Here is a 12,262-nt window from a genome sequence, read left to right as displayed (position 1 = left end):
ACATGGACAAACCACATGCAGAACTGCAGTAAAAGCAAATAATTTGTCAAGTTTAGTTATGATGAACTTTGCTAACTTATTTCAGACAGCAGTGCATTGTGTCGAAGCATAGCAGTTTTTTCAGTGTTCATATTGCTGTTATTAAATTAAATATTGGGGAAAAACTGTACGTCGGTGCTTTGTTCTTGTAAATTTCATGCCAGTAAAGCCTCTTTGAATTTAATTTAAAATTTTGGAAAAAAGCAGCCACGTTCAGCTGTTTGAAATAATCATTCGTAAATGTACCTATAATCATAAACTAATGAAAATCAACAAATTGCTGGTTTTACTGCTGTTCTGTTTGTGGTTTGCTCAAAAGCTGTTCAAGATGGCAGACACACTTGTGCTACTTATATCAGGTAGTGACAGGTGTATTTCTGCTGCCCTACGGGAAGCGTTTGCAAGCACTTTGTTCAACTTCACCCTCCAGCTGTCTCACATGCCCTGGAGGGCTGACACACATCTCAGGACGTTCACACGTCTGTGATGTTTATGTTTCCACGAACGGTTAGTGAAGACTCTGAAGTTTATATACAATACAATACAGTGTCTCTCAACAGTGACATTGTTTCTTTCAGTGTTTCTGCCAGCATCAAGTTGAATGTGTTGACCCAGTGAACAGTAAATCTCACGTTTTTGGTAATGCAGGACACATTTCATCAACTATAGTGAAGTTAAGGCAGCAAGCGTCAATGACACAGATCTTAATCATTTTTGAAACAAAGTTATCAGTGTGAAATGCAGCTGATACCAAGTGGAAACTGACACACGATTCAATGTCTGTGTTCATGTGCTTGAATGTGAGCATGTGCACATGTGGGTGTATGCTAGAACCTAAGCTAACTCTTCAGGATAGATAAATCTTGTGTGAAGAAGATGTACGAATGGGACCATACATTTTATTGTTAAAGATTAAAGTCACAATATGAACAGTAAACATTAGAATTTAAATTATCATCAAAATATTAGATTGAAATAAATCTATTCTATACGTAAAATGCTGTCAAGTTACGTCTCTTTGCATTCCTGCCAATATGAACAATGATACTGATACACGTGAGCGTTACTCTCGAGACAGCAGACATGAACAAAGCAGACTCTTCTTCAGATCCCCCATCTGTCTCAGTGACCGTTGTAAAGCTGTTTGTGTGCAGCTTCTGTACAGCCTCATATCAGACCTGTCGGGCCAGTTCCCACACGTCCCTCTGTCTGTCTCTGAACTCTGAGCTGATGGCCATCTTTGCACCGCTCTGCTGTCTCTGCTGCATGACTTGTGACTTAGATAGATGTAGTGTAGATAGATCAAACATAGATAATCTTTTATAATTCAGGTTTTTTTATTTTTTATTCTTGTAATCACACAGTAAGAACAGATTATTCAGGCTGTTATACAAGTACTTTAATTATACAGTATGAACAAGGCAGTAATATTGTGTTGGTAATGCGTAAAAATATAACTTATCGTGTTTTTGTTAGATGGTTACCAGATTTTCAGTTTGGGCAACCTTCCCTAATTACTGCCATGAGCAAAGGGCAAAATAAGTTGTTTTTATTTACTTCATTCATCGTAATAAGGAACAGCACCTACACTCCAGCCATCCAAAGAACATCCGCTGGTAGGCTAAATCTCCTATGCATCGGGCTACTGTTTCACTGTTAAGTCCCCTATAAGTACATTATTCACCATGAAGTCTCTCATTATTCCAAGATTTGTTCCCCTTGTCGTGCACTTTCTACCACAAAACTATACTACTGTGTCATAGCCTTTGGGACACCCCAATCCAATATGTTATATATCATTTCCATCTAAGTTTCAAGATCACTGTAATAGGCGTAGTTTTGGTGTCATATCGTCACTGTAAAATTGCAGAATTACTTTTTAGTTTCTGTGAAATATCGGTATCAGTACAACACAGCTGCAGTCATCTATGTCTTCATAAGAGACGTTTCACTTGTTGAGAAATACACTTAAAATGTCCTCACAGTTGCTTATAACTATATCACAGTGTGTTTCGTCCTTATGTTTCATGTTTTTTAGAGGTGTTTTTTTGTGTTTGGGAACTGGGTCAGTGCGGGTAACTGTTGATGAACGCTTGGGACACTATATTTTATATTGGGCCAGACAAATAAACTTGTCTTTACTTCACTTAAACTATGTGTGCGTGAGAGAGTGTGTTTGTGCGATACAGTATGCCAGTAATAAAGTCATCCTAGTCTTTGAATCATGCTCCTTTGTGCCTTTAAAATAGGTTTATGGCTGCACACGGCCTTAAACTCGTAACATTATGACACCCTGTTGAGGAAAGAATATATTTCTCCATCTGTAAACTTTGAACTGGCTATCTACATACAGTGTGTGTGTGTGTGTGTGTGTGTGTGTGTGTGTGTGTGTGTGTGTGTGTGTGTGCGTGCGCTGCCAAAACCTCAAGAATCAGTGATTGCATGTCCTTCATTAACAGAGTCATTGGTTAATGTGTCACTTGTACAATGGCAATAGCACACACACACACACACACACACACACACACACACGCACACACACTCAGACACATACACACACTTATGCTGAAGTAGAACGGCACCCCGTCTGATAAGACTATAGGCCCCCGTCCTCTTTAAGGGTTATTTAAGGTTATGTACACTTCCACACATTGTTAACGTGCTCTCCTTCCTATTCTCTCTGACCCTCTTTGTGTTTCTGGTAAATATGAGAGGAATGTGACAGCTTCAGTCTTCAGTTTGATTTCTCTTTATCTTCTCTGTGTTCATCAGTGTGTCGCCAGCAAAGTGACTATCAATTCATGCTTAATGCAACCTGAAAACAAAGTTAATTTGCGCCTCATCTGGTGAAACTTAATCTTCATTATCATCATGATCAATGAACAGAAATGTGTGATCAGTGGTGGAATGTAACTTAAGTACTGTACTTAAGTACAAATTTGAGGTACTTGTGTTTTCCTTGAGTATTTTTCATTACATTTGAGAGTTGAGATACTGGAAAGGATGAAAATGAAAAGGAAAGATTTTTGCTCACAAACATACAAAGAACTGATGTTTTATTGTGAATTAAAACACCCAACACTGTATACAAGTACAACAACTGTTTTGAGTAATTTAAGTAATTTTGATTATTGATAAAAATGAATAAAAAATCAAAATACTATGATGAGCAAGCCACAGGGGTTTTGAACTAACAAAGAAATTCAGAGTGATCACAAAAAAAAACTGTAAAATCCAGCCTTCAACAGGTTTACCAAAAGTGCCTCAGGCACAGATGACTTTGAGTAACCTCCTCTGATTTACTGTGTTTTTCTAGGCACTGTTTGTCTGTGTTGACATACAAGTTCTGTTTTCTTTATATAAATGAAGTGCAAACACAGCGAAAGTGACAGATCATGTAACTCTGATGAACTTTGACCTATATTAAACCTTTTTATGGTTAACTATACTTTGGTTTGTTATGCGGTGAAGTGTTGTGGTACGAGGGATGGCAATGTCAGTCGACCAACATTGTCGTTGGGAATATCTCAACAGCTATTGGATGGACTGATATAAAGTTTCGTAGCTCCCATAAGACATAAGACATTCTGATTACTCCCCTGACTTTACATCGAGCACCCTTATCGTTTACTTTGGTTCATGATCAAATACGTCCAAAAGTGTGTCGTTCCCATCCGCCTCAGCTGAACATGTAAACTTCATGCTACACAACAGCATGTTAGCATTGTCGTTGGGAGGATGTTAGCTTGATGATGTTAATGTTTAGCTCAAAGCACTGTTATTTTTATGCCCTCATTCGAGAGATAACAACAGGGTGCCACAGGAATGAGTCCGAAAGTTGCCAACTATTCTCACTGTAATTTAACAACATGAGACTGATCCATTTATAGTAAAGAGTGTATCGTGTAGTGTAGTAAGTCATGCGACCATGTGTTTTGTTTACAGCCTACTGTTGGCTGTTTTACCTCTGATGATTTCATTTAAACTTTTGTTTGCTTATTTTCTACAATAATCCAGAATCCAATTCAAAAATCCCATCGGCCTTTTGTTGGTGGAACCAGGGTGATACTAAGCACTTTATAATGAGCTGACCAATCAGAGTTTAGTTTCAGAAATGTGTGTGTTGAAGACAAACCTTAACATGTAAATACAGTTTACACACTCAAACACTAACTCATGACTTTTCCATGATTGTTGTCAATCATCACCTTTCGTCACACCCTCTGCCCTTTTATCCCTTACCCTCCCTTTTGTCTTATCCTTATCAGCTGAGAGGGAGAGATTGGAGGAGGAAGAAAAAAGGTGGGGGGTTACCTGTACTGAGTGGCCCCACCTCTCTCTCCTGGCCATTGAGAATGAGTAAACACTAAACCACCTTTGCTTACCTCTACACTCAAACACCCAGACGCAGGCAGGCAAGGAGACTCTGTCACTGCCGCAACCTGTCAGCAACAAAGAGAGAGAAAAGCAGAAAGGGAGAGAGTTTCAGACAAGTGTGAATGTGCAAAGTGACTCCTGAAGGCAAAACATACCGGCTGCATCTTCTCGGCCTGTTCGTCGATATCTGCGGGATACAGGTACGGTGTTAACTTTGACCCTCCAGTGTTTTTCTATCTTGCTGATGGTTCTGTAGACTCTTTAAAAACATGTCATCGCCTCTTATTTTTGTTATATGTCACTCTGTTACTTTTGACCTCCAAAAATCTTAACCGGGCCTCCTTGAAAAATGATATTCTCCGGCTTGTGAGGGAAATGCTGCGGTCCTGAACCTGTCAGGTATCGTCTTTAAAATATTCGACGTCATGAACCTCCTTTTGACTAAACCTTTCTCTCTTCTTATGGGGAAAATCTTGACTTGTTTCCTATTTTCTCTCGTCCCATGGAGGAAATCTGGCGTTCTGCTCACCTTTCAACTTACCAGACTTCCCTGTTTAGCCGCTTTATCAAGGCCAAAATGATTGGAAACAGAAAACAAAGGCACTTAAACCAATCAGTGACTGGAATGGAGATGATCTTACACTGAAACCAGTGGAACCAGTGAAGTGGCATGACGTTGTATGTGTGTGTGTGTGTGTGTGTGTGTGTGTCGAAGGCGGGGGATAAAAAATGCTTCACTGCCTACATGGAGAGGCTGGTATTATTAGCCACAGTCTTCCGGGTTCTTGTCATATAATATGTGGACTTTTACCCCGATTAGGAGAGAGCTGTTTGTTGTGTGCGTGTGTGTGTGGGTGTGACAGAGACTCCAGAGATCCGGTGTTAAATTTCATTCATTTAAGTTGCTCTCACAGCTACACATACAGTGAAAAACTGACATGAATCAACAGTTCTTCATGATTCAGTTTACTTTTTACGTGAGAGATGATTAAAATAAACAATTGTGTTGGCAGAAATGTTATTTCAGTTGCACGTTTCTGCAACTGTGCCGTTGTGGGAGCCTGACACTCACTCTGTTAACTTTGTTTGTAGACAGGGAGGGCCATTGTTTGATTATTAAAGTGTGTATGAAGGTTAGCTCTTTTGTAAGCCTGTGTAGTAAGTGTGACTGTGAGGGATGCTGAAAAAACAAAATTAGGTTTTATGCAAATATTTGGGTGCTTAATATCACCAACTCTCCAGCCTTAAATCATGCTGGTTAATAACACACATACACACACACACACGGGGGGCCACTAAAGCCTTTATCACGAGTGTGTGACAATGTCAACGTCGGTAGTAATTGTCTGAAACAATGTCTGCCACGGCCTTGAACAGGCTAGCTGATTAGCCTGAGGAATGTGTTTGCCTAAGGAAGCAAAGCCCCTTTCAGCTAGCCTTAAAGCTAAAGCTAAAACAGATGATTAGTAATGACTATGTGGCAACGTTCGGCTGCGGTTGACCTTTCTGTCATGTGAGGCTTTATATTAAAACTGACCCCAAAGCTTTTCTGTTTAAAATTAAGGCCTCGGCAGATTATGAATTACAATTTCATTATCAGTTCTGATGCTGTTTTTGGAGTCAAAAAGAAAATGTGGCGATGCAGGCTCTTTGTTGCTTAAAATCATGGTGTTTGAGTAAAATTGTGTTGTGTTGAGTGGACAAATGAAAGCAGGAGGGCTTGTCAGAGTAAATGAACTGGAATCATCCCTCCGTGGTGAAGTTGGGGTGGGCTGAAGGCGACCACTTATGCACTCTGTCTGACCTGAAATTCTTTAGGCCAGTTTCACTTTAAAGGGTTTTCTAGCGCTGAGGGAGGCCTGAACATTTGGTCCCCTTCTCTCTCTTCGTTAGCCTCTCTTGCTCCTCTCAATCTACCACCCCCCACCCCAATACACACTACTCCCTACTCCCTAGTCTTTCCTACATTTCTTCCCCCCTTCCTTACCCCTCTCCTCAGCTCGCCCTCCTCTCAACACCTTCCCCGTTTCTCCTTCCCCCTCCCCGCTGCTCTTCTTTGAGCTCGAGTGAACCAGAGGAATGAGGGTGACAGGTACATGGATGGGAGGAGAGATAGGGGAAGGGGAAGAAAAGTAACGAGAAGGAGGCAACAGTAGCAGGGACACAAATTTGGTAAAGGTGGTGTAGATAAGATTTAAATTATGTAAAAAAGGAGTTCTTTGATATCTGAATGACAAAGTTATTCAGAACTTTATTTAACCTAGAAAGGTCACGACTGAAACAACTGAAATACTGAAAAAAGTTGAAGTGGCAAACTTGTCAGTTAGTGAAGGAAGTATAAATCACAGTTAAGAAGAAGTTTTAAAGTTAATGCGGCCAGAAACAAAGCTGAACTGAGAGTGAACTGGAACAATAAAGTTAAAGCCACTTTTAAGATATAATGTTACATTTCTGCATTAAAATGTCTAAAAACGAGTAGACCTATGTTATATATTCTGTCAGGTTGTGTACTTGCATTATCCTTAACATTTCCAACAATGTTCAAACCTAGAGAAATTCATTATTTTATTCAAGGTAATGGTGGGTTTCATTTGGTCGCCTGTTGCTACAACTTCGTCAGATTATAAGACAGAGTGTGAGGAAGGAAGTTGATTTATTTGACTAATCATTATCTGAATAAAAACACAGCTCACGTCTATGCCCGTCCTAGAGTCTACAACAGCCAATGAGTGATCGTGTAGACCAGTGACCCACTCATCCGGGTGACTGATGCATCATGTAGCCAATGAGATCAATTTTTAAATCCCTGAATTTGGAAAATATGCAAGTTTATGTTATTGTATGCATTTTGCTCCTTGAAAATGCTGCTTTTCCACCTTAGCACTTGTTTTTAGTTAACATTTAGTTTATTTTAGTAAAATGAGGAAATGAGGAGTATTTGCCCCTGTTACTCTCAAGCAGAGGTAACTTGAGGTCACAAAATGGCATTTTTCTTGCCAGGTTCATTTTCAGTGATATTGAAGACTATATGATGTGGACCCGTTGTGTTTTCCAGCTAATATGGGCAGCTACGGTTATAGGCAAGAAAAATAAATAAATAATTCAGTGGACATTTCTGCTTCGTGACATTTCTGCCTTTCATTGGCAATGGTGGTTGTAAGACAGCTTCCATGAATCCACGCTCGTTCACAGTGCCATTAAACTAAATCTGTTGTTTTCATTGTCGAGATTGAGGGACTGTTAGCAGCAAGAATTGTGTCCAGTGTATTTAAGTGTAGTGAACTTTAGGTGAGTTGAAGTGAAAGTGTCGAAAGAAAATGAAAGTGAGATAAATCGAGCTGGCGGGTTTTGGGAGTGTATCACTGTTTTCTGACATTTTACAGATCAGTTAACTAGACAGTTGGCAGATGAATCAATTATGAAAATACTTGTTTGTTGCAGCCCTATTCTGCTTGCAAAGCACCACAAGAGAGGAGGACTGTCTCTTGGTGATATCTGTAATTCAGTGTACAGTGACACATTCGATCAAACACAATGTGAAGGGACAGAAAACAACGCTGCGATAACTGCAGCCTCGCTCAGTCTGACTTAATGCTTCGTCCTGTTCCAGTCAGCATGCTGACAGTTGAGCTACGCGAACCTCAGTGTGAGGACATCATGTGTCCTGAAGGGTCAGCCACAGTTCTCACTTCTCCTCTGTTAACTTCATTGTTTCGCTTGGTTGTGGTCATTTACTGCAGCTGACAGATGATGATGTGCAAAAGACACTAGGACTAAATGTCATTTGTGTGGCTTTATATTTGTCCAGGTTAAAATCAACAGCCACGATCATCTTCGTAATAATACATGCTTCACATTTTCAAGGATATGGTTTATGTAAGTATGTTTTGGACACTGTAAAGTTGTGTAATCTACCTACAACAATTAGGCAGCTGGAGAAACCAAAAATCCCAGCAGGAAGCCGATACTTTTACGCTCCTGAAACAGTTTATCAGTTTCTGCACCTCTCTGAGAGGAACCTCTTCCAGGAAAGCACAGTGTGAGACTAAACACTGTAGTCTCACACTACTCCTACAGGTCATATCACTCTGCAGAAATACACAGCAGGACCTCTGGTCTTGTGACATGCTACTCATTTACTTATATAGATGACTTGTAATAATAGATGGTAGTCATACAGGCTCCCCGGCCGAGATACTGATTACCAGCGCTGCTTTATTGCTGACCTTATTCCTGCTTGTTCACCGGTTTTGTCCATGTGGCAGATTCCAGTGTGTGTGTGTGTGTGTGTGTGTGTGTGTGTGTGTGTGTGTGTGTGTGTGACCCTGGCCTTAATAGAGAGCTAGCTTATCAGAGATAACCAACAAAGTCTAATAGGCCACTCTCTAATGTGATTACTTATGATTTAGTTCTAAGTGTTACTCAGCTTCAACCCTAATGTCAGCAGCAGGGTTTGTAGTAGTAAATATAAAGGTCAGTAAGACACGGTCTCCAGGCTGCAATCATGAACACATATATATTTTCTTACTGTCAGCAGATCCCGTTAACTCGTTTACCCCACTGACTGACTGACCAAATATATTTAGCATGTGAAGGAAAAGCCAAGCAGATGTTTTTCTGTCAGAGCTGGAAACACAACATTTGCTGTGAAATCTTTTAAACACCTATTTTATTCCCATTTACATCTTTGGTATCTATTGTATGCTATCTTCTTATTTCTACTCTTATCTACAGTATATTGTGCACTAAGCAGCTCAGACAGATGTTTTGCTGCTTTGTTGTTTTGCAAAATGACAATCAAGACGTGCTAAATATCACATTCACTCTGGGTCAAGGTACAACAGGTTTTCTGGTTCCGGTGGTTTCAAGCATTTGATATAACTCCTTGTTGTTTTTATGTACAGTCATTTCTGGAACATACCGTGTTTACTCATTTGTCACATCGGGTTCCTCACTGTAGTTTATTTTGAGTCAATCACACAAACACTGTGCTGCTGCAAGAAATACTCATAGCACGCTGAATGTGTATTATTCCTTGGCTGATAATAGTCCAATAAAAATGCACAATTTACACCTGTTTGAGTAACATTTGCTAAAAATGCCAGTGCCCAGCTTTGTGAAGATTTTACTGCGCCTTTTTAAAAAATGAAAATGTATATTTGTGACCAGTTTTTAACGATGTATACATCTTCACAGGACTGAGTGCCACCAGGGAGGTCAGAAAGTGACGGATTCAGAGTTCAAGTCATCCTTAAAATTATAACTTAAAATCAAGTAAACTGTAATCCACAAGTCAAGATTAAACCTGAACCGGTCGGTGTGTGTGGTTTTAAGCGATGGCGTGTTGGTGTTCATGACAAATGATTTAGTGAACGTGAACAATGATTAAGGGGCGAGTGACAAGTCAATGTTTTTCCTCCATCTTGCGAGTCTTCCTGTGGGGTTCAACGGTTAACCGCTGACCTGATGGACTGATGGTCTCGCTGTGCGGTCACAGGAACGCCTGAACACTGTTCTGAGTCCTGATTGGCTCTCACTAATGACTGACAGTTAATCTTTGATTTAGATTGACCCCATTGGTCCTGCTCTTCAGCAACACGCACTTTTCCCGCATGACAAGTACACACACCTTACCCTAGATATTTTATACACTCACACCTTTACAGACACACCTTTTTGCCATGATTTATATTCACTTCGCTCCTTCCTTTGTCATTTGACATTTTTATAATTGGCAGTTGGCGTGCTGCAGTTCATTTGTAGCTCTCTATCGCTTGTACTTAAATCTCTTTTTTTGTTTATCCTCTGGTCTTTATGCTAAATAGACTTTCTTCTCGCCTGTTTACTCAGTCGTTAAGGAGTGGGGCCGGTTTCAATAGCAGCTGAAACTCCAGAGCACTGTTGACCACACACTGTGACTTTCATCTCTATCTCTCCCTTTCACCCCATCTGCTCTCTCCATCCCTCACTCCTTCTTTTCTTTTCTGAGGGGAGGTTTTAGACAGAAACCTTCTGAACGAGTGACGTTCTCTCATCTGACTGCTTTTCCTCTCAGTCGTCTCTCTATCTGCTCTCTTGACTGCCCAGGAAGGTGTGTATTGTTTGCTTAAGTTAAGCTGTGCTAGGAACATGTTCACCGTTGTTATGTACAAAAAAACACGCGTGCATGCACGAATACACACACACACACACACACACACACACACACGCACACACACACATATACACTTACACAGTCATAGTCTTGTGCTGACATGACATAAATCAGTCAAGTGGTAACAGAATTTCCAAATGTCAGAGTAAGACAACATGAGGAAGGATTCAAACCTCGGTTTGAACGTTTCCTGCAGGGGTTTTTTCTGCAACTCTAAGCAGAAAACCCTTAAAAGCCATAGAAACTACTTTTCCAATCATTGGGATTGTGAGATGATTAATGGGAAGAAAAATCTAAATCCTGGCACACAACTCTGTACTTTTTAATGTATTTGTTTTAATGTATTTTGAGCGTTTTACCTCTTTAGGCCAAAAAATAATTTGTAAAATGAAACCGTCTAAAAGGTTTAGAGGGCAGATCTCTCTTTGGTGGAACTGCTAACAACGCATAAACATCTGAAAGTGACAAGTGGCTTCACCCACACTGCTTTAATTGTGATTTAATCTTTAACAAACCATCTTATCATCTAAAATGTCGGATCGGAAAACAAACGTCTGACAGTCAGACAAATGTATCGGAGTAAAAAAATGCAAAATATGCAAACATTTATTTGTGTGTTTGTGTTTTTTTCACACACACACAAAAAAAAACTTCCTACTAAAATTCTTGCTTCAGTTGGATCCGCCCACGAACACACACACACTCACACAAGGTACCTGTTTTAGCTCCACCCTCATCAGCTCTCATGCTCTCAGCTTTGGCTCAGTGTGTGTGTGTGTGTGTGTGTGTGTGTGTGTGTGTGTGTGTGTGTGTGTGTGTAGAGGAGGCTGGCCTCTGTGCTCAGTGCCCTGCTGTACCTGTCTCTCATGGAGGTGGACTAACACTCCCAGAGCAGGCGGCCAAGCAGCGGAGCGCTGTGAAGCAACAGGGGTAGCTATTCTCCCATCTGACCACTCTCTGCTTCTCCTTCCTCTTCTCTTTTCCACCAACATCCCATCTGCTGTGATGTCCTTCTCAAGATTTCTGCTTTGTATCAGTCTCACTTCCCTCTCTCTCTCTCTCTGTCTTGGTTATGTAAGGATTCTTCCACCTTGAATGGCAGGCTTTTGATTATTATTTAGCAGTTCTTTCTACGTATTTGAAGACAGGTTTGAATAGTATGTGCATGACTCAGCTGCTCGAATGTTATTTATTGACTGTGTGTTATGAGTTCAGACATCAGGACTGGAGTGTTTTGAGGCTTTGGTGTTTCATTGATCCTCTTCTGCTGCCTTGTGACCCTGTTGTTAGGGGGCTGCTGGGTAGACGCTGTGAGTCGATCGCCTCCACGTGTCAACGTGTGTGTGCATACAGCTAAGATGGAGGCATCCTTAGGCCTGTTTTCTTCAGCACTCTGGATCAGTGTCACTCTGGATCGAATAGCAAACTAAGAGACGCATTGTTCCCAACACACACTAGGGTTTTCTTTGCTCTATAATCTCCACTAAATTGGGAGCAAAGAGAGGTCTTTTGGCTTACAAACTTATGAATAAGAGCTGCAAATGCTCCTGACAGTTGTGTTGATCTAACATCAGGTCAGCGACACGAAAAAATGAAATGTTCTTCCTCTTTCTGGCTGTGAGGAACTACGTCCATGCCTCATTAGTTTATTTGAGCAAAAAGATGGAATTTGTCCACAGTCGTCAATCTGTG

At 40.6% G+C, this 12,262-nt stretch overlaps 1 protein-coding gene across 8 annotated transcripts in view; it reads left to right on the top strand.

The window, feature by feature from the left end:
• The window catches only part of rbm47 (RNA binding motif protein 47), a 35,643-nt gene that overhangs the window by 11,628 nt on the left and 11,753 nt on the right, over nt 1-12,262 (top strand). The window contains exon 1 of one of the 8 annotated variants that reach the window (XM_084376439.1): nt 11,443-11,500. The exons of the other annotated variants lie outside the window; for them this stretch is intronic. The gene's annotated coding sequence lies outside the window, so the exon portion shown is untranslated. Of the gene's footprint in view, nt 1-11,442; nt 11,501-12,262 lie in introns of those variants that run through there. 8 annotated transcript variants of the gene reach the window in all.

Source organism: Pagrus pagrus (assembly GCF_965226575.1).
Source record: "Pagrus pagrus genome assembly, chromosome: 2".
Classification (NCBI taxonomy): Eukaryota; Metazoa; Chordata; class Actinopteri; order Spariformes; family Sparidae; genus Pagrus; species Pagrus pagrus.
Note: the sequence above shows the minus strand (reverse complement) of the source record. Positions and strands in the feature narration are given on the sequence as shown.